Consider the following 21802-nt stretch of genomic DNA (forward strand, 5'->3'; position numbering starts at 1 on the left):
GTATGTAAATTCCATTCCATTTGTTTCCAGGAAGCTCGGAACCTATCCTTGGGAAATATATGGATATATAAATGTAATTTATGGATAAATGGAATAAATAAATTGAATTTGTTTCCCAAGGATAGGTTCTGAGCTTCCTGGAAAGGCAACGAAAGTGAAACGAAAGTTATTCCATGATTTGCTTATCTTATCACCTGGCATTTAGGGTGAATCCAAACTGCTGTCTGCTCCACAAGACTCTTTAAAAGAAAAAAAAATGCTCGTTATTCGAGTCCTTTCTGTATTTGACAGTGGCGTAGCGTGGGTTGTCAGCACCCGGGGCAAGGCAAGTAATTTGCGCCCCCTAACCCGTGGATTTGCGCCCCCTAACCCGTGGATTTGCCCTAACCCCAGATGTTGCGCCCGGTGCGGCCGGCCCCCCCCCTGCACCCCCACGCTATGCCACTGGTATTTGAAAATGCTCTAGGGAGACTTTTGCTGGGGGTGTCACACAGCTATGTGCTACCAGTGAGAAACAGCCTTGTGGGAGAAACATCCAAGCGAAGTCTCTCACGTAGAAAAACTTTATTATTTATTAAATTCGGATACCACCCTCCGTAGATCACAGGGCAGTTCCCAGCATATAAATGCAAGTTAAAAAACAAACAAACAAACAAACCAGAACATAGTGGGTAGGTTCCAATTCAAAGCAGAACTCCGGTGCTGCCCAAAGGATTGGGAATCCTTGGAGTTCCTCCCCACAAGCACACACTTTTGAACTGCAGAGACACACACATGCCCCCCCAACTGGTTTTTTTGCCGTTCTTTTTATTTATTCATATACATAAGAGTACATATCCTGTGCTCTCAGAAAATGTCATTGCGGCGAACGTCAATATAAAAATCTTTTTGAAGACCATTGAAAACATTACAGATTATCAAGAACCATGAGCCCAAAGCATCCTCTCTGATGCAAAGAACTGGTCACATAGTTTTTCAGGCACTAGTCACTATCTGGCTTTTCAAAAATATAACTTGTCTTTGTTATTTATTTAATAAAATAGTTCACATAGCGCCTTTCATTTCAAGAAGAAATACCAAGGCGGTTCACAAGCAACATCATGCAGTAAAATCAACTCATTTGTCTATTATTATTATTATTATTATTAAAAGTTCAAATATCCACCCTGAATAAAATAATGTTACAAAGTTAGTCTCACTAACCAGAAAAAGCGGAACTGGGTATTAATGGCCATGGCAATTCCCAGGTAAACAGGTACATTTTCAATGGGGGGGGGTTTCCACAGTCATAACCTGCCTGATGTCTAGGGGGTGATCATTGCAAAAAGTAGGTGCCACCGCGGAGAAGGCTCCATGGAGTAGGCCATGGCACAATGGTGCTCTTTCAGATAACCAAGTCCTGAAATGTCTAAGACATAGTAAACAAGCACTAAGACCTTTAACTTGGCTCAATTGCTAGCTAACCAGCTGCCAGTGCAAACTCTTTCAGCGCAGATGTAACATGTTCATGGTAGGAAGCCTCACTGAGCAACTTAGCAGCCACCTTCTGCTTCAGCTACAGATCTGAATCTACTCTTAAGGGCAACTTCACATAAACTCTTTTTTTAAAAAGGCATCCTAAAACAGACAAAATGTTCTAAAAACAGTTACAGTTAGAAACATTATTTCATTCAGTGATCTCATAGTTGCCGGGAACAGTATTCTTCAGCTGCCAAATGCCTGGGTGAAAATGTAAATGTTTCAAAATTCCTCCTGAAATTTCATAATGCTAGAGACAAGCACACCTCACTGTGGAGGGCAATCCAGGAAGAATAAACAAGAGCAGAAAAGGCCTGTCATGAGTCAACACCAACCAGGCATCCCCTAGTGGTGGCACCACCAACAAAGTCTCAGTGCAAATGTTTCTAACATATGGATAATAAATTACGTCAAGGGTGCTGATAATTGTAGCTTTGCAAACCACAGTGCCCAAAATCTGATGGAGCTTTAAATGTGCTTTATATGTATGGTGTTTACCCTGCCAGAACAGGAGGTCAGGCTTCCTGTTGGATCACTGGCCCAATCCAGGAGGTTCTCCTTATCTTCTTAACATGCTGTGTGGGCCACACATCTGTATTCTAACTGTAATTTTGTTTGTGGTGACTTCTGAATCAGAGTGACTTCCGTAAACCAGGCTAAAATTCTAGTACTTACACATCGCAAGACAAAAAACAAAAAAACTCAAGCAAACTTTAATCTCTGGCCAGGAAGCCTGCCCAGGAAGCTACCCAGTTAATCTGTTTTTCAGGGATGGTGGTACTGAAACAATATAAGAACAAACAGCGATAAAATCTTTATAATGTAAACCACAGCAATCCCCACCTAAATGACAGTGAACACTGGTTTTATTCAGAGGTTTAACTCAGAGCTGTACTACTCAACCAATACAATTGTCCATCCTTTCTGATAATTTTTCTTTAATTAAAAAAGTTGTTTGTAAAGCTCTTTGGGGTCCTGTAGAACCTAATGGTTATTATTGTTTACTCTCCATAAACACTAATAGGAGCTATTTGTAGCTTTATTAGGTCCCTTTACTGAAATTTATTAAGATCTCTCAAGGCATTGCAAGCCAAACTGCCTAGAAACTAATTCCAGCTTTCTTGAAATGAAAATACACAACATCCCACCAATGCAACTGGTTATAACATATGGATAAAGGTTAGTTAAAGGTTTGGTCTGATTTATGGCTTTTATTCCACTTTTTATAAAAAAAAACTAGAGCATAGGATGCATAGGATTAGTCATCATGACTTGACTTCAGAGATAATTTTTCATACTTTCTGATTATTCTCCTAGTCCCACATTTGATGTTGTTATTGTGTATACAGGCCTGGTATCTTTAGGTACACTTAATCACCAGTATTCTACCTAGTGAGCCTGCCCCCATGATCCCCATGAAGTTGGATATATTGTTTGGAAAGGGTTTAACTGTATTACATGTGCTTAAGCATAATTGATTTCACTGAAATATACTTGTGCAAAGCCATGCTATTGTCTATTGTCCAAAGGCAATAATAACCTTAGTAATAATTTTCCTGGCTAGTGCTTGTATTCAAATAACTAAAATTTAGACCAGAGCAGTCTTCTGGCCATGCTGTGTGGATTCATTAACTGTAATGTTTTTGTCACAGCACTTAACAATTGCTTACCCTCAAGGGAGTTTTCTGCTATTTTCTCATTTTACTACATTATTTGATACTATATGCTGGTTTTCTCTTTTTATTTTTAAAGAAAGCTTGCATGAATAAACTGTTCCCTCATATGTGATTTAACTATGTCCCAAACATGAGCCAGATGAACATATTCACTGTCATGTAGTGGTTAGCATGCTGGACTAGGGTCTAGAAGACCAGGCTTCAAACCCCTACTCAGTCATGAAGCTCACTGTGTGAGTTTGGCCAGTCATAAGATATATGCCTAACCTACCTCAGAGGGTTGCTGTGAGGCTGAAATAGGGTGGAGGAGGACCATGTATGTCACCATGAACTCTTTGGAGGAAAGGTGGGATATAAATATAACAATTAATATGAGACTGTATTGCTAAAATAAAGAAAAAGAACAGCTTCTTGCTTAGGTCTTGAAAACTCATTGGTTTTTTAAAGTTACTTTTAGTTTAGTGCAGTTATTTTTATACTTACATGTTGGCAAGTAAAACATGGACCACTTATAAAGGCCATCTCCAACTCCTCGAAAGATTCCATCAACGGTGTCTCCAAAAAATTTTACACATCACTTGGGGAGACAGATGAATTAATATCAGTGTACTGGAAGAAGCAAATATCACCAGTGTTGAAGCAATGATTCTTCAACATCAACTTCATTGGACTAGTCATGTTGTATGGATGCCTGATGCTTATCTTCCAAAGCACCTACTCTATTCCGAACTTTAAAATGCAAAGCGTAATGCTGGTGGTCAACAAAAGAGGTTTAAAGACTGTCTCAAGGCAAATCTAAAAAAAAAAAGTAGTATACACACTGACAACTGAGAAACACTGGCCTGCGAGTGCTCCAGTTGGAGAACAGCCTTTACCAAAGGTGTCATGGGCTTTGAAGACACTCGAACTCAAGACGCAAGGGAGAAATGTGCTAAGAGGAAGGCACGCTTGGCAAATCCACACCGTGATCAACTCCCACCTGGAAACCAATGTCCCCACTGTGGAAGGACGTGTGAATCCAGAATTGGCCTCCACAGTCACTTATGGACTCACTGTTCAAACCATGATTATGGAAGACAATCTTACTTGGCTACAAGTGATCGCCGAAGAAGATATAAACAAATAAACAATGCTCATATTATAGAGATAATATTTACATATATTATAACCTTTAAGATTCTCTGTGTGATAAAAGGCAAGATTTATGCTTTTCAGAAAAATTGGTGTAATTCTGTTCCAACAGAAAATGGCCCCTCCATGCATCTATTAAAAATAATTTATGAAAGAGGTTCCAAACGCCTTTGAAATTATAGGTTGAGTTCCTTACTGTATTTCTATATTTAGCACATTTCCCACAATACATCATCATAAGAGATCTCAGAATGTGGTACAATCCATTAGAAAATCAAATTCAAGGGGGGGCCACCAGGGGGCGCATTGGAAGTTGGCCGACAATAACATCTCTCCGACCCACACGAGGTAATTAAAAGGCTGCTATGGGAAGTATGCAGCCTTCCCGGGCCCCCCAAGGGGATGGGGGGGGACTGCCTTGCCAGCGGTGTCCATAATTCACCCCCGGATTCGAAAGAAGGGGGTGCGGACACTTGGCACAAGCCCTCGTGTGAAGTCGGCTCTTCTGACGCTGTCTCCAATTAGCGCACTGGTTCGCTTTGGCTCGAAATATATAATTGGAAATACATAATTGGAAAGAAGCTAAAGCGCATACATCAAGCGAAGATCGGGAGTTAAGACTGCTGATTAATGGATCTCTGTGAGCGGAGCAACGGGCGGGACAAATAAATCAAGCGATGAACCACCATTAAAAGGCTGGTATGTCTGGAGTGAAACGGAAAGGGGGTGGAGGAAAAAACTTTTCTTTCTTTTTTGCCTTATGTGGGTATTAATAACCCTCCACCCCAGAGAGAAGAATCGTTGCAATTTATTAACCACAAGCAGGAATTTAAGAACTGTGTGGAGTGAATTATTGTTCAAAGAGAGGATTGGTAAACATTGGAGAACGGAGGAAAGTTTTATGACGCAGTTTCAAATGGCGTCTTGCTAAGACAGGCTTGCCTAAGAAGGACGGGGGGAGGAGGACCAGGATCATTGGAATGCGAAGGATTTTCGGAATGTGATCTAACCTGGCAGAGCCCTCTGAGATATGTTTGGCAAGCCTGGGGAAATCAACGGACAGACTGAAGGAAAGTTTTTTACGGAGGTGTGGAATGGCATCTGTCCTTATGTGATATGATTTTTGGAGAGTGTAAAACCCACACAGAGGATGTTTGTTTTCAACCTGCTTGTGAAGATTATCAGAGATCGCAAAGAAAGGAATATATGATAACAACAAGAAGATGAGGAAAGTAGCAAAGAGACTATCTGGACAGAACTGGATAGAACTGTCTAATTAAAGCAGTAATATAAGTGATGTTTGGACCCCTTTTTGGAGCTTGAAGTATGGGTACCCCCACCCAACAAAAATTTAAAAATCTGGCTGTATAATCTGGAACTAATGTGATTTGGAAATAATGCGATTCGATTGGCCTGTTAATAAAAAATATATTTTTTAAAAAAGAAAATCAAATTCAAACAATCACAATAAAAACTATTACAAAACTAGAGCCTACCAATATATCAAAAATGTTACTAAATAATCTACTGTGATTCCAAATTGATGAAAAAAACCACATCCCCATTTAAAAGAACTCATCCTGCTTTAGAATCAGTTATTTATAATAATCCTCTTCCCCATTATCTGAAGAAGAAAAAGCAGTAGTATTAATTTCAGTAACTTCAAATATACTGTTATAAAAATTAATCTTCATCTAGATAGTTCTATTCTTCTGTAAAACTTCTTAGGGACATTTTGGATCTGTATCACAACTCTTTTGGTTTGAACTAACTTCAGCAGCATAATTTCTTATCAGAGAAGGATTTCAAAAAGTCTCTTCTGTTATCCTGAAACGAGTTTCCTATCTAAAGATTACATTAGGTTTTTCTTTTGATGTATTTGTTTAATCTCCATATGTTAAATGGGGTAAATCCTGCCACATTTAGATTTAAAGTAATTTAACTTTATCCCTGTGTTCCCTCAGTTAAAAATAAATACTAGGGCTGTAGGGGGCGGGAGTTGAAAGAAAATAGAAAAAAAAGGAAAGGGGAAAATATCGGGAAGAGAAACCAAAATCAAGAAGGTTGAATAAGTGTGCGTGTGTGTTTGTGTGACAAAAAGGTTTACCATTCTCCATCCTCTGTGTATATAATTCAATCTGTACTCCATCCTCATCCTCTGTGATAAAGGTATAAAGTAGCTGATCAGCATTTTTTTATAGGGGGCACATAAGCATCCACTATCAATGCCTCGTGTCTTTTTTAAAAAAAACCTTGAAGACTTCTCTGTAGCTTTTAATAGGGAGTTGTAAATAAAGGTTGCTTGCATGGATGTGATTAAACAGTTGCCTAGTCTGGGTTTTAGTTCACTGTCGTTAATAGTATAGTAATATGTCTTATGTGCAAATTGGCTTTGAAGCTTCTTGTAAGCCATTTTGTAGAGGATTTCCTCAAAAATCTCTCAAATAAGGTAGAAATAAAGCTTCCCAGAACATTAAACAATTACATGGGTAGAATGCATATAACATTTAATAAACAAATAAAAACACAGCAACTATAAAAGCAGCACGAGCAAGTTAGCTAGACGCCTTCCTGAATTGGGTGGCCTTTGAAGCCAATATCCTAAACAAAACACAGTGCTAAGTAGAGAAAATTCCATTTGAGATTTGCATTTCTTTGAGTGATGTGAGGCATGGAAGGGAATTCTACTGTTTTGCCAGCTGGCTGTTTGGATTAAATGACTGTTCCTACAGTCTATTTGCTTCAGTGTTTCTCTCAAAAGTTAGACATAAGAGAACCCAACTTCAGAATGATGGTGTGTTACTTCTTTCTGAGGAAACGATAGCTGGATCATGAATGCATAAAGAGCCTCCTTTGTTTCAAGACAGTGAAGAAATTTAATTATCAACTAAGTCAGCCTCAGAATGTTCTGGTGTAGACTAAATTTTCACGACAATGCAAGCGGCATGATTAACATTACACACAAATAATATATTTTGCTATCAGGCTTAAAATTGCAACTAATAAAGCTGACCTGCTTAGAAAAAAACAGCTTGAAACAATGTATCTGATTATTTGGACATAATGTATTGTATCTGACCAAGTTATGGAGTAGTAGGTGCATTGCAATCAACAGACAAGTTAATAATGACTAACCTAGGTGCATTGATTTCAATGGTTCTGCTTTCAATATGACGTAGTTGGATAAAATCCATCTTGCTTTGTAAACACTGAAAACTGACTACCTTAAAGGTTAGGTTGTGATCACATGTTATGTTTTGTGCTGTTTTTTTAGATAAAGGAAGCAGCCCTATATGTGAATATGACACATAGTTGTAAACATGTGAATAGCACAGTTACACTCATCAGAAAATTGGTGCTCTCTATCAAGTATACGCGGGTGGCGCTGTGGGTTAAACCACAGAGCCTAGGACTTGCCGATCAGAAGGTCGGCAGTTCAAATCCCTGCGACGGGGTGAGCTCCCGTTGCTTGGTCTCTGCTCCTGCCAACTTAGCAGTTAAAAAGCATGTTAAAGTGCAAGTAGATAAATAGGTACCGTTCCAGCGGGAAGGTAAACAGCATTTCCATGCGTTGCTCTGGTTCACCAGAAGCGGCTTTGTCATGCTGGCCACATGACCCGGAAGCTGTACGCCGGCTCCCTCGGCCAATAATGCGAGATGAGTGCCACAACCCCAGAGTCGGTCACGACTGGACCTAACGGTCAGGGGTCCCTTTACCTTTACCTTTATCAAGTATACATCCTATGTCACATGAAATCAAAGGAAAAATGCTGACTGACTGACTGTCAGAGTAGCAGAAAATGGTATGCAGTAGCTGGAAGCCTGAAAGGAAGCACTTTACACTGCAACACTTCTGTTGCAGACCTCCACTCTGCCACGTGCCATTAGAATGAATGGAAATTTCTCATGTTAAGATGTGTATGAAATCAGAAACTTGGACCATTCACATAATATGGTAAGAATACAGCCCTACCGGGAAAATAATAGTCTGATTCAGTTGGACTTACTTCCGAGTAGGTGTGTATAAGATTGTACAGTTAGTTGCTTCATAAGTTGGAAATGTAAGTTTAAAAATAGTCTGTAATTTTCTGAAGGCACTGAAGCATATCTGAATAAGCTCTTATTATTATTTTTGAAACTCCCCCGTTTTCATCTTATCAAGATGTGACAGCAGTATGCCTAATGGTATGTTTTATGCTTCTGCACAGCATCGGCAATAACACATTTTATAGTTCAAGATGAACTTTTAGATAATTAGAATTGTTTAAAAAAAGTAGCTTCCAAATTATTATTTTAAATAGCATTAGGAGAAGCATGGCAGCCGCAGAAATGTAAGCCTTGCTAAGAAAATGAAAGGCAAATCCTGCTTGAAACAGGAGTGCTCAACCTCACGCAGAGAGAGATTGTGCCTGTGACTGATTTTTTTTTAGGAAAGAGAGATAGTGATGTAGCACAATACCTTCCACTTTCAGTACTTAAAAACCCATTTCCACCCATATTATTCTGTGTACAAACATGGGATCTTCTAGGCTCCTTCTTCAAGTGCTGAAAGGTGCTCAGTGATCTAGGGCATCCCATGAGCCATAAAGGGCAACAACAACAACAAAAATAATAATTGTGTAGCAGAGTGGACCCCAACTTCTATTGCCAGTGAATCCATCAGGTATTCTGCCTCCCCCATGACATATCTAACTAATCACGAAGTCCCTAAGCACCGGAGGGCCTTTACCCTGGCACGATGTCACACCCTCCCCTCGGCTGTCATTGAAGCTCGATTTGGGAAGATTGCTTACTCGGAGGGACAATGCCCCTGTGATTCTGGACAAACAGAAACAATAGAGCATGTGCTTCTCCAGTGCCTATATTATAGAGACATTTGTATTGGCCTCATTTCCCCACTACTCCATAAGTACCCAGGGTGCACAGGACAATTCTATACCCCCCTGCTGCTTTCAGATACCAACCCTGCTACAACATACAATGTTGCCAGGTTCTGCATAGCAGCATTCAAAATTTGTCGGATGATGACCTGTGCCACAAATGAACACTCATATCAGAGTGCTCTGTAAATTGATAGCCATAGCCTTTTATATACTAACCTTTTATGCTCTTCCACTTCCGTTTAATGCTCCTAACCCTTCTTTTAGATTCTTATAGCCTTTCATATATACCTTCTGTTTTAATAATTTTAGCTTTCCAAAACGTTTTGCAGATTTTAAATGATTGTTCCCCACCCTACTTATGCTGGTCTATGACCGTAATAAAGATTTGATTGCGTGAGTGAGTGTAGCAGAGTGTTGTACTAAGACCGGCGGGGGCGGGGCGGGCAAGATTCAAGTTCCATTCAACCATGAAACTCACTGGGTCACTGATCACTTTAGGATTTTATTGATTTATTAGACTGCCCTTCATCATAGGAACTCAGAGCAGTTAAATTAGGATAAAAACAAGTAAATAAGTAAAATAGAACAGCAAAACAATAACTTCCCCCTTCCCAAAGACACATGTAAAGGCTATAGAATATTAATGAGCCCAAGGCCTGGTTGAGCACCCCTTCAAGCTCCTTGGATAAAAGTTAGAAGAGAAATGTTAAGAACTAACAAAGGAGAAGTCTTCCATGGGGTCTTCATGATCAATGTGAGGTGATATGCTGGGGGTGGGGGGCAGGTACATGGGCTATTGCCCAAAAGCAAACTTGGATCCTCGGGTAGGTTAACTAAGGGAAGCTCACAAACAGGAAGTTTTCTGCCCTGTCATCTCCTCAGAAGCCCACACAGCCCTGTCCGTGTTATTCAGGAGGGTCCCTGACCCTGTAGAGAAACTCTTTGGGACACATGTGGCTAACAGGAAGAGGGGAAAGGAAGGATGGGAAACTTTCCTTCTGTGAACTTTCTTAAGTTAACTTCCTGCCAATGAGCTACCAGCCTAAGTTCAAGGTGCTGGCTGTGCACCTTGGACCCAGGATACCTGAAAGATAACCTCTCCCCTTATACACCCAGTCAATAACTGCTCTGTGCAGATGCCATCTTATCATGAGGTCCGTTCCACACACTGTAGGAATCGGGCCTTTTGTGTTGCAGGCACTGTCTCTGTCATATTTTCAGCACCTAGAGAAGGCCTTCCTCCTTCAACAAACCTTCCAAGTTGAAATCGCTCCCATTCTGTATCAGTATTGCAACTGCTTTTTAAACTGTGTTTTTTTAAAACTGACATTTTTATTTTATTCCCTGTTTTTCACTAGGCTTCTGTGGGAGGAATATAAATTTAATGAAAAATAAATAAACCTACCAAGCCATTGAGTTTAGTATATTTTATATAATGTTTTTCCAGCCTATGTTGTAAGCTGCTTTGAGCAACTGTAGGGGCATAAACATTTTTGAATGAGTGAATGAACAGAAGAGAAAGTTGAGTAGGCTCCTATAGTTGGTAGAACATGACCCATAATCTCAGGGTCCTGGGTTTCAGCCCCATGTTGGGCAAAGGTTTCCTGCACTGCAGGGGGTTGGACTAGATGACCCTCACGGGCCCTTCCAACAATTCTGTGATTCGATTACATGGGCCACTTTAGAAGCACAATGAGGCATTTTGATGCCCATAGTTTCCTTCTACTGGTGGTGAACGCCAGCAGCATTTAAGGCAATCAGGGCCACTGAGAAACAAGGAGGTGGTATCAGCATGCCCTGGGGAAACCCTGGGGTTTTCAGAAGTACAAAAATGTCTCTTTTAAAGACATACGAGAGCAAAATATTCAAACAAAAAAGAGCAGCCCAATAAGTAGCCATGGGCTGTAGACTGACCGTTGGGAAGGAAATGTAACTTGTCACTGAACACGCTGCAACATTTTGCTGCAGGCCTCACCTGTTGTATATACCTGACAAATCATAAAATAAGAATTTTGTTTAAAACCTTATTTGACCAGAAACCATAGTGGGGTGGGGTGGGGGTAGATGTGTGTAGCCCCAGGCAAAGATAGCCCTACACACTGCCTTTAAGTGTCTGAAAAACTATCATTTCTGAAATAACACTGCCTAACTTATTCTGTTGGACAGAGCTTTGCTTCAGGCAATTTCTTCAAGGCCTTTCTGGTCTCGTCTGTGTGGCTTTGGGTGCATTTGCACACTCACTGCTCACAGCTGTTTCTGTGTTTCTAAGCTGAATTCAGAGATGTATAGTGGCAAAGCAGCAGTCTTTCAGGAAAGACAGGTTACAAAGCCAGCATTGGGTAATTATAGAGTTAAACATTGCCCCAGTTGTTATGGGTTGGGTATAAGACTCTACCCTGTAGCTTGTTTATGTGATTACTTTCATTTTCTTAGCAGCAGTTAGCAGTGACAGACAAGTCCATTGATTTAAGTAGTTCTCCTCTCACTTAACAGTGCAATCCTATGCACGTCTCTCTGGAAGTAAGCAACATTGCTTTCAGTGGGACTTACTCTCTGGTAAATGAGTATAGTTGAATACAGTCATACCTCGGTTGATGAACGCCTTGCAACTCGAATGTTTTGGCTCCCGAACACACAAACCCAGAAGTGAGTGTTCCAGTTTGCAAACATTCTTTGGAACCCGAATGTCCGACGTGGCTTACGTGGCTTCCGATTGGATGCAGGAGTTTCCTGCAGCCAATCAGAAGCTGTGCCTTGGTTTCCAAACATTTTGGAAGTCAAACAGACTTCCGGAATGGATTCCATTTGACTCCCGAGGTACCACTGCACTACCAATAAACACCTTTCCACTTCTCTTTGTGCTTTATGAAATTTTGTATTATGCACTAGAACAGTAATTAATAGCCAAAAAGGTATAGTAAGCCAATGTGCTGGTTCAGAAATTGCATCAAATCATGTTTTGGTCTTTCACATTTTGGCAGAGTTTGAACTGGGTTTTTGGTCCTGGATTGTAGATAACCTACGCTTCCCCAAATCATAATTTACCCAGTTCAGACAAAATTGCAAGCTAAATTGATGTGGAGGAGGAAAGATGAGTATGCAAGAGAAGGAACGGTGGGGGGGGGGGGAAGGTGTAGGAAGGTCAGCATGGGACTGATTTTTATTGTCCGAAAACATAGTTCTGCCATTAGTTTGACCCAAAACACAGCCTGACTAACTGTAGCCCAAGCACTGTTATTTTTAACTCTCCCACAAAGAGCCTTTTTAACAGTTTCAGAATAATGCATGAAAATGAAGCTATATTGCACAGTCAGGCATTAGAAAAAAATGGCAGCCATACAATTCTTTATTATATATATTTTTAAAATGCTTAGTTGAATTTATGTCCCATTTTTTTAAAAAAACATGCTAAGTTGTAATGATGTCCCATTAATTCTGTCCCATTTAAAACAAACAAACAAACAAACAAACAAACAAACAAACAAACAAACAAACCACCTCTCAGAACAAGGACATTGGCAGCGCCAATAGTTTCTGCAAGGAAAAGCTGGGTTCCAGTTGGAAAGGTAAACTGCACAGGCTTTAGACTGACATCTAATTTAACCAGAATGGCGTCAGGGTGGAATTGATAGATGGAAAGCCGACACATTTCTGTCCAATCACATTTGCAAATGGAGACAGAAATGACAAGCATTATCCTAAGGTGCAATGTTGTTGTTTTAATGCAGCCCCAGGAGACAGTGCCTGAGGAATGTCAGCCCAGACCTGTGAATCTTCAGAGCTGACTCACGGGGCCCATGAGTGACTTCAGTGACATTTACATTCCTGTAATGTGGCTGCTTTATTTTTATTTGCTTTACAGAATGCTATTTTCATTTCCATTGCTCAGAGCTTTTTTTTTTTTTATCTACCCAGGACAAACACCATTGCACACACAAAGCTTACAGCAAAGAGAAAAATGCTAATGTCAAATTCAAACTCTACCATTATTATTATTTAATGCACAGACAAGGCCAAGCTGGCTGACCAAGCGACCATCTGCAGCAATATTTTTAGCAGTGGGTGGGTGTCAGGGCTTGTCAGGATCAGACACAAATGGCACCACTCAAAACAATCCAGTGTATGGGTTCCAAGGCTACTTCTTGTAGGGGAGGGAATGGGTCGATCAGTAGGCATACCCATATTCCTGCTTCATTTTTTGGGAAGTAGCCTGTTGACATTGGTAGGCAAAGGCACATTGGCAGAAGCAACAGACAAGTGTGCAGATGACTGGCTGTAGGTTGCAGATAGCTAACAGGTGGATGGATGGCTCTGCTATCATTCCTGATCTGCCACCCGAGTCCAGGGGCTCACCTGGGCTCATAGTAGAGCTGGGATTGTTGGTTTCCCCAGTCACTTGATTCCTCCAGGGCTGATTGGCTGCAGCTTTCCTTACTGCTGCCAGCAGGGGATGATGGAGCTGCAAGTCTCAGGTCATCTAGTTTCCTTGTGACTCGGAAAATTAAGTAGGTGGGCTGGGCTTCTGCTTTGAGTCTGCTGTGGCTGGCAGACTGCCATCTAGTCTAAAAATTGGGCCTTTTCCACAGCTGCCTCAGCCCTCTGCAACACGTTCCCCTGTGCAATCCAATAAGCATCAACTGTGACATGTTTTAGATGCCTATTAAAAATACATTTGTTAATTTGGGCATTTCCTGACTGTTGATTTTTCGACTGTTGATTTTTACGATGTGTTTTGCTTCAGTGTACTGATTCTGGATTTTTATTGGGATATTGACAGGATGTACCGTACTTTGTTCTATCTTAATTTTGTGATCTTTGCTTTCTACATTTCTGAGGGTCACATGACAGTGGTCAGTGGGGCCAGAGGCAAATGTGAGCAGAACAACCTTTGCACAGTAGGCCAGTTTCTACACACAGCCCTCTATGTCCTCCATCCAAACAAGATGCTCTATCAGAGTTGAAGGACACATGGTGGGCAGCGAACTTACTTGGGGTGCAAGGCAGGGCCAGCGAGGGATGTATGACCAGGGGAGACCTCTAAGGGCCAGAAGAGAGGCCATATACAGTTCCTGGGACCTGACAAATAACATTGCCAGGGATCATGTGATCTAGCCACATGAGGCAACCAAAGTTTCACCAGGTATACTGGCTGCATAGCTTTGTTGCATTGTCATCATTTCCCCCACTGCCTCAGTGCACAACTTCCTAGCTTCATTTTTGCATCCAGTTGTATTTTTTCTGCGTACACTGATTTAAAAGTCATCCCCTCTCTACTGGGAATTGCCATGTTGAAACTCATAATTCTAAGCATTCTTGTCAAACTATGATCCCCAGGATGTTGGGTGGGGTTGTTTTGTTTTGTTTTGTTTTTTGTTTTGTTTTGTGAAGGGCAGGAAGAAGCCACAACAGTTGCACTGGTATAAAACTAAAACGAGGCTGTGCACACATTACCGACTCAAAATGCAGCTAGGTTGTTCTTTTTCTCAACTTGGACCGAAGCTGGTTTGTGGGGGGAAATGCATCAAAATGCAGTATTTTATGAGAAACAACAGGATAAATGCATGGATTGCAACTAACATATTGTACACGTGGCTTTGCAAACCAGTGGATGCAGGAGTGTATGCACAGCCTAAGCCTGTAGTTTAGATATGCCCTTAGACATTTTGAAAGAGCCTTAAAAGGATGCAGCAGATGTCCTTTCAATTAGGAATGTGTGTAATTAGCACCTTTAGGGAGCATGCCAATCAGGCAGATTCTCAAAAGTTTTCATTAACTCATGACTAACTACTTGCATTCAATTAAGAAGGCACCGCTCAGTGGAAAAAAAGTTTCACTTTGAAGTCTCCTGCAGTTTGCTTCCTTTCAGCCTTGGTTAACTGAGCAAAGGCTGCGCACAGCATGTCGCATCCTTCACCGGGAGCCCCAGAGACACTGCAGAGGAGCCTCATTTGCATCAACAAAAAAGGGAATAAGGGCATTGCTGAAATACAGCAGCTAATTCATTCTGAATCCGGACAGCAGCTTCATTTGTAGGCACTTCCAAGTCCCAAGGCGTTCTGTGGCTTTGACTAAAGGTCTCATTGGAGATGCTCTTTGAAGGGAAAATGCATGCCACCTTGTTAGCTTAAGCAACACCACGAGGCACTGGGTCAGATTTCCACAGCAGAGATTGTGCAGAACCGTAGCTTAAACGTATGTGGATATTGCAAGCACAAACTCTGTGCATTGTTATTATCCAGCTGATTTAAATGAGGATAAGTAGCAGTTAATAGCTGATAAAGGTAGTTCAATTCTGTTAATTTTACCCTTTGCTCCTTGACGGCTAGTCTGTCATTGAGGTATAATCTTGATATTATTGATGCTGGATACTGGCAAGTGTCTTGTTGGTATGTTTCATCCTCAAGTAAACTTTTCATATGTTTCAAATAAATTGTAGCTGTTGGAATATCGATGGCATATGACAGCATATTATTTTCATCTATATTTTTAGTTCTATTTCATTTAAATTGTCTTGTGTGAACTGCTTTGAGCACTATGTATTTGTGCACAATGTAGTATATAAATGAACCAGATCATGGCTTTGAACTCTGATCATTTGCCTAGATTGGTAATGTTTCTTTTATTTTAATGCCTCATTGCAGTTTTATTAATTTTACTATTCCACGGGAGTAACTGTAAAAGCTTTGTCATTCCACAGTCTTCTATTGTTCTGTTCTGAGCTTTTGGTTGGAAACACTCACCTTCTGATCAGCACTGCTGATTTTCCACAATATCTACAAGGGTAAGTTTCAGCCAATTCCATGTAGTCTGCTGCCAACAATGTAAGTCTTGGAGCTGGAAGAATGGAAGAAGCAGGACACCGTCACAAGGTGCCAAGGTGCGCAACAAGGAGAAATGAAATCTTTGGTTCAGAGAGTGAGTTGAACACTCACTTTATATTGTAAAGGACCCCTGACAGTTAAGTCCAGTTGCAGATGACTCTGGGGTTGCAGCGCTCATTTCGCTTTACAGGCCAATGACTAAGCCACTTCTTGGGCAACGGAACACCGAAACCAGAGCAGCGCACGGAAACGCCATTTACCTTCCTGCCGAAGCAGTACTTATTTATCTACTTGCATTTTTTGGTGTGCTTTCAAACTGCTAGGTTGGCAGGAGCAGGGACCGAGCAACAGGAGCTCTCCCCGTCACAAGGATTCAAACCGCTGACCTTCTGATCGGCAAGCCCAAGAGGCTCAGTGGTTTAGACCACAGCGCCACCCGCGTCCCTTCTTTATACTGTAGAAGCAACTGAATGGTGTTTTGAAACTTAGTTTGTAATGGCTTTCCCAAACTCCTTTCATAGAACCAGCACCCCATCCATGATTGAATATCTGGATTCTGTGATTTCATGCCTTGGTGCTATGTAATTTCTACTTTCATTTTAATGAAAAAAGCACAATGGATGAATTCATGTAACCAGAGCAAAAGGAAACTACCGGTAAGAAGAGGAGCATGAAAATCAGACGTTAGTCTCTCTGTGCATTTCTAGAAGGCTCTTCACTTGTGCTGGTGACAGAAGAAAAAAGCTGTTTGTAGGCGCTGTTGTGACTCAACTAAGTCCAAAGACAGAAAATAGTTTCTTCTTTTTTCTTTGAGCAGAAGGCAGCTTGAAAAAAGGACTGCCTGCCTGTGATGTGCAAATGAATTTTGCTTTTGCCTCTGGTGAATGGGGTTTGCAAGTTTTGGGAAATTTGTTTCAAAACATGCAGAGGCAAATGTGGAGTCTACAGAGAGAGAAGATGTGGTACTTCTCTAAAGCCACCTGTAATTCTCCAAAACTAATATTTATTAAAAAATGTATGATGCTGCCATATACTGAGACCATTAGTCCAACTAATCAGATTTTCTTTCTTTGGTTGGTAAAGTCTTTTTGTGTCCTCAGGTAAATAAAAACATTTTTCTAGTGCTCATGATCTTTCTTTAACCAGCAATACTGAGCCTGTGAGTGTCTGAATGGACACTACAACTGAACTGAGGACTTTCCTAGTTGTCTGCCTCTGTCCCCGTTTCAGACTTTAGCGGAAAGGAAGGTGGCCTGCAGCATAATGGAGAAAGCTGCATGATTTGAATGGTAATATACTGCTGCACTCAAATAGCTTGGCATGTGGTGACAACTGCCACACGGAAGACTTGTTTTCTCTTTCCTTCCTCTCTGGGTCTTTTGGCTCCCAAGAGGTAATGAAAGAAAGTTGGACTCAAAGGAGAATACGTTTTTCTCCTCAACAACTAAAGTGAGATTGAAGTTCCGCATTTTGGGTTTTGTGGTTTCCCCGCTGGAATTCGCCACATGGGATTTCTCTCCTCACATGACAGAGCAGGAGTGTAGCCTTCCTGATCAGATTTAGCTTTGACAGTTTGAGACTCCCTCTTCGCTTTCAAGGACTCTCTGGAGTTGATATGCCCTTGGCCCATCTTAGTTCACAACTGCGGCACTTTTCTTCAGGCTTTCGGCCCTGACTTGTCAAAGGCTCCTCTCTACATTTTAGCTCCCACCCTCTTATCCAGGCTCACTGTTTTTAGCTTCTATATAGGAGTTTTATCGTCGTCTGCTTAATAAAGGTTTGGGGAGTTAAACTGTGCCAAACACTGAACCCCTGGATTCAGCTTATATTAAATATACCTATATAGATAACAAAATAAGTTGATACATCGGTGCTGCCACACTCTGAAACTGATTCTTCCCCTCCAAAACTGGCTGAACCCCACTTATCCAGATAGAGGAATCACCCACACACAGCTTGTTGGGAAATAAGCTTCAAGTTATTGGCTTTCATCCTGTCCTTTACCACTGCCAGGCACCTGTCTAGCACACCAACCACAACATCTGAATACAGATGAAAAGCAGAAACAGAGTAGGGTGGGATACCACACATTTATGGCACCATGCAGATATCAAACAGCACTCAGCATAGCACTGAAAATCTGATTATGTTAGTTCTATGAGGCCTCTAAATGGGTACATCACATAACTCACCCTCCCCACTCATGCCAAGCTTCCCTCTACACATGATACCTTAAAGGTAAAGGGAAAGGTACACCTGACCGTTAGGTCCAGTCGTGGATGACTCTGGGGGTTGTGTGCTCATCTTGCTCTATAGGCCAAGGGAGCCGGTGTTTGTCTGCAGACAGCTTCTGGGTCATGCGGCCAGCATGACTAATCTGCTTCTGGTGAACCAGAGCAGCACACAGAAATGCCGTTTACCTTCCCGCCGGAGTAGAACCTATTTATCTACTTGCACTCTGACGTGCTTTCAAACTGCTAGGTGGGCAGGAGCTGGGACCGAGCAATGGGAGCTCACCCCATCGCAGGGATTCGAACCACAGGCCTTCTGATCGGCAAGCCCTAGGCTCTGTGGTTTAGACCCAAAATCTTTTACTTGCCCAATCGTTTCCTGCTTTCCACACCTGATCTAATTAAGCCCTTCTCAGGAGAAGTTAGTTTGCAACAGTTTAATAAAAGATACCCAGCCCTCCACAGTAACCACCAAAATGACCATCCTCCCCCAACGAAAGGCCTAATTTCTCTGCAAACCTCAGTAGAGTAGCTTGCCTAACACTTCCTGTTGAGTCAAAGCTTCCCTGAAACACACATATCAGGGCATTCCACATAGCTCACCAGAATTAATTTACATGTTTTGGATGGTACTCAGCAGACTTCTCACTTGTGGCAGCGTTTCCTTCCAGATCTCACCTGGGTCTCTTCTCTCCATCATTTCCCCATCTTTTATATGGAGAGTTGAATGTTGCCTGTCCTTCACCAAGACCCACAGACCTACATACGGTAGTTTTTGTATTGCTCACTTTCTTTTTGAACACCTCTACAAAGCACTTAGAAACCACAAGCCAGGGTTTGTTTGTCCCCAGAGAATTGCCACTTACAATAGCAACAGTATCTGAGTGAGAAAGGAATTAATTTTTTAAAAAACAACCACATAAAACCTTTTAACTAATTTCCCCCCAGTTTTTATTTTCTTTTTGACACAGTTTTATACCCTTCTGGGATTTGGATAAGAATCCATTTATTTATTGCAATATTTCTTTTTAAAAAGTAAATCATTATCATCGAATGTGTCTGTGCATGTATATCTGTTTGTTTATGTGTGTGTATACATACCATAACATGCATTTTATACCCTTTTAAAGTTGTTGTCATTCTTGACACTCTTTTGTATTCCTGTATCATTTTGTGTATATTCTCTAGAATGTGGGTTTTTTTTAGTCCCAATAACATCAGAAAACTATGAATAGCCATTACACACAAATAGCTTCCCATGTGGGACAACCCCCAGACCTTTCTCTTTTCAAGCAGCAACCATGCTGCAAAGTAATGGTGTGACGTGCTTTTTAAGCCACTGGACTCCCTGCGTCTATTATGCAGATAGTGGTGATTTTGGTTCAATCCAACACTTTAGTCAATTCCAACCATGGTCTTTTCTCTCCCCAGTTTACATCCCAAACAAGAATCTTATTTTCCAATCAATGCACACACCCAGACATCACATAATGGTCACCCTGCTGGGATGACCCCCTCCCCCAGTAAGCAACTCTTGTTAGCTACAAGCAATTTGGAGTTTCAGCACTCCTTATCACATCTGTATTCTTGGCTGTATTTGTTCACAAACGAATGAGCATGGTGGTTAAGAAGCAAGCATGGTAGGATTTCACACTGGCTACTGCTGTTGTATATTATATTTGCCCATAATTCACACAATTTCTGGGAGGCAGTAAAACAGCCTTTCACCAAGTATGTATTTTTCATGTGCACTCTCCAAAAACAATAATTTATAAGCAAATGTTCGTTTCTTTTACAGCCCTCCTATGGTATTCCGGTGTCATAATTTATCCCAAGGCTTTCTAAGTCAGCCCCAACACAGTAAAAGATCATTAGAAGACACAACAAAACTTTTGTTCTGGCAAAACCAGTAAGAAGATTTCCTGCAGTACACATGCTGGCTAAATTAATTCTAGAACTAACGCATTAGGGGTATTTTATGTCCACGGCTCATAAAATCTGCCAACATTTGAAGCCAAGAGGAACAGAATCTGAATGAGGTGACAGCCACAACTTACATTAGAATTGGTTTACCAGCTATTATACCAATTTTATGAACTACATGCATAGCTGCAGCCTCTTTAACAAACTTGGAAATGACTCTAGTCTTTTTCAATCACAGGGATGCCAGCAAGTGAGCATAAGGAGTTCATAGACCACCCCCAAGCCAGCGGTGGACCCAGACTCTTGGTTCTCCATTTTGTAAAAAGGAAGTCAGCAAGAAATCTAAACATGGAGGCATCTAGAAAGCAAAACGTGGAGGCAAGCTTCTAAGAATCTGCTGTTGCTAAGGTCGCTTAATCAATCACTGTTGCTAAGAAACCACAGGAAGAAATGCTGGGATTCAGGGTGGGGGGGGTGTGCCTCCCAGAAGAGAAGAAATCAGGACTATGAACTGTCACAGTTAAAGCAAGGGGGGTTGGTTTTCTGGCTTTCTGCATGCTTATTTTTTCTTTACATCATCTGTATTTGTGGTTGAATATTTGTATATTACTTTTTCTTCCAGGAATTTGAGACTGCGTACATTATCCTCCCCTCCCACTTTATATCTTTGCAACAGCCCTGTGATATAAGCTGGACTAAGTTAATATATGTACATAAGCAGCAGTTCTTGCCAGTAGGGGGGTGAATGCAGGGGCCCCAATCCTCATACAGTGTACCATTGCCATATTTTCTCCCTCTACCCCTCCCTCTTGCACATTCTCTGTCTGTCTCTCATGCACATACGTTCCATTCCATTTCATTCACTTCAGTGGAACAGGGCACCTGTGATGTATATGGCATAAGCATGGAGGGAATGGAATGTTCAAATGGGAATGATTCCTCCAGCCAGAATATTAGATTGGCAGAAACACAAAACAAAAGCCTCTGAAATGCTGCCTGTACTCTGGAATGTCTTCCCTAAAGAGGCTTGGTTAAATTCTGCCCTCCAGGATTTTGGGACCTTTCTTTATAAATCAACTTTTTAAGCTTCTCTTAGATAACTCATTTACTGCTGTAATATTTTGTTTTTCAGTCTTGGCTCTGCTTGTGCTCATCTATAAGACGTTTGTGTTTTAGCAGTATTTTAACTGTGTTTTAAACATTTTGTTGGGCCTGACTTGGACCCTGGGAAAGTTCCTGCTTTACACTCACCCATACCCATTTTCCTCTTCAAAAGCCTTGGATATTTTGTTTTAAGAGCTCTGCCCTTTGTTTGTTCTTGCTTTATACCCACTCACAGTGCAATCCTCAGCATATTTATTTCATTGCGGTTTACTGCCTAATAAGTGTATTTAGGATTGCAGCCTTATTATGTCAGTGGAACTGGAGCTCAAGTCAATTCAGGTTTTCCTCCAGAACCTGTGGAGCATCTTTTTGTGCCTGGGTGTGACAGCCAGCTAAGCACTCCTGAGAGAAAACACAACCTCTGCCTGTTTGGGTCCTATGGGCCTTAGGAGGGATTAAAATGGGCAAATACTGGTAAGCCAATTTTCTTTAACTGAAACTGTATGTACGTATGT

The sequence above is a fragment of the Podarcis raffonei genome, chromosome 6 (genome assembly GCF_027172205.1).
Source record: "Podarcis raffonei isolate rPodRaf1 chromosome 6, rPodRaf1.pri, whole genome shotgun sequence".
Classification (NCBI taxonomy): Eukaryota; Metazoa; Chordata; class Lepidosauria; order Squamata; family Lacertidae; genus Podarcis; species Podarcis raffonei.